Source organism: Elephas maximus, chromosome 4 (genome assembly GCF_024166365.1).
Source record: "Elephas maximus indicus isolate mEleMax1 chromosome 4, mEleMax1 primary haplotype, whole genome shotgun sequence".
In the NCBI taxonomy this organism is placed as follows: domain Eukaryota; kingdom Metazoa; phylum Chordata; class Mammalia; order Proboscidea; family Elephantidae; genus Elephas; species Elephas maximus.
In genome coordinates this window covers 182,795,771-182,797,759 of record NC_064822.1, presented here as the reverse complement: position 1 = coordinate 182,797,759, position 1,989 = coordinate 182,795,771, and positions in this window count along the sequence as shown.

Sequence of the window (1,989 nt, the reverse complement as noted above, 5' to 3'; positions counted from 1 at the left end):
AAAGTTGGACAATAAATCAGGAGGACTGAAGAAGAATTGATGCCTTTGAATTATGGTGTTGGTGAAGAATACTGAATATATCATGGACTGCCAGAAGAACGAACAAATCTGTCTTGGAAGAAGTAAGGCCCGAATGCTCCTTAGAAGGGAGGATGGCGAGACTTTGTCTCACTTACTTTGGACATGTTACCAGGAGGGACCAATCTCTGGAGAAGGACATCATGCTTGGACAACAACAAGCTTTCTTTGCCTTTGGATGTAAAAAATTATCTTTATTTTGTTATCACTCCTAAGTGACATTTTGCATGGGTGTAAAATGGTTGAAAATTATTTTCACCTAGAAGTTTACAGATGCTTGTTCCTTTGTTTGGTCTTCCATGTTATAAATGATGTTGGATTTTGTTGTTTGGATTTTAGGCATCCAGAAAGGCCTGGAATTGGCAGCTACCATTTGTAGGATTTGTTGACATTTCAAAGGGCATAAAAGGTAAGTGGTTAAGATAACCAAAAATTAGATAGATAGACAGACAGTTGTTGTTTTTGCTGTCATTGTTAGATGTCGTCTAGTCAGTTCCAACTCACAGCAACCCTACGTACAAAAGAACAAAACAGAATCCAGTCCTGCACCATCCTCACAATCATTGCTATGTTTGAGCCCATTGTTGCAGTCACTGTGTCAATCCATCTCATCGAGGGTCTCCCTTTTTTTTGATGACCCTCTGCCTTACCAAGCGTGATGTCCTTCTCCAGGGACTGTTCCCTCCAGATAACATGTCCAGAGTAAGTGAGAGGAAGTCTCACTATCCTCTCTTCCAAGGAGCACTTTCACAGTATGTCTTCCAAAACAGACTTGTCGGTTCTTCTGGCAGTCCATGGTATATTCGGTATCCTTCGACCACACCATAATTCAAAGGCATCAGTTCTTCTTCAGTTTTCCTTATTCATTGTCCAGTTTTCACATGCATATGAAGTGAGGGAAAATACCATGACTTGGGTCAGTCACACCTTAGTCCTCAAAGTTACATCTTTGCTTTTTAACACTTCGAAGAGATCTTTGGCAGCAGATTTGCCTAATGCGAGACGTCCTTTGATTTCTTGACTGCTGCTTCCATGGGTAGATGATAAGTAGGTAGGTGGGTAAGCAGGTAAATTAGATAGATAGACAGACAGATGCCATCAACTCAACTCTGACTCATGTACAACAGAATAAAACTTTGCCCGGCCCTGTATCATCCTCACGACCACCAGCATTTTTAAGTCCACTGTTGCAGCTATTGTGCCAATCTATCTCACCGAGGGTCTCCCTTGACTTCTCTGACCCTCTGCTTTACCAGACATGATGTCCTCCAGTGACTGACCCTTCCTGATAGCATGTCCAAAGCAATCAAGTTGGACAATGTTCTGTTGTGATCTGTAAGGTTTTTATTGGCTAATTTTCGGAAGTAGATCACTAAGCCTCTCTTCCTAGCCTGTCTTAGTCTGGAAGTTCTGCTGATACCTGTCACTGTGGGTAACCCTGCTGCTATTTGAAATACTAGTGGCATAGCTCCCAGCATCATAGCAACACACAAGCCACCATAGTATGACAAACTGACAGATGGGTGGTGGAACCAAAAATTAGAAGTGTGAGAATGGGACAGTGTGTGGGAGGGGGGGCAGTATCCAGGAGACAGGAGAGCAATAGATCCCTGAGATATTATTTTGGTTCATTGTTCAGCATATATGTACTCCCCTTCCTGTCCCACTGTGGGTGGAGTAAACTTCCCACACCATTCATACTGGACTTGGCCACGTGACAGGCTTTAGCCAATGAGATATTTGTGGTCATATTGGAAAAAAGTCCTGAAATGTGCTTGTGAGGTGGGACTTGCCCATTTGTGCTTCTGTCATTGCCGAGGGAAGAACATTCACAATAGTTCAAGGAGTAAAACAGCCGTGAGGAGCAGACCTGGACCCCACCTACAGCTTGAAGCTAGGTCCAGCCTGGAT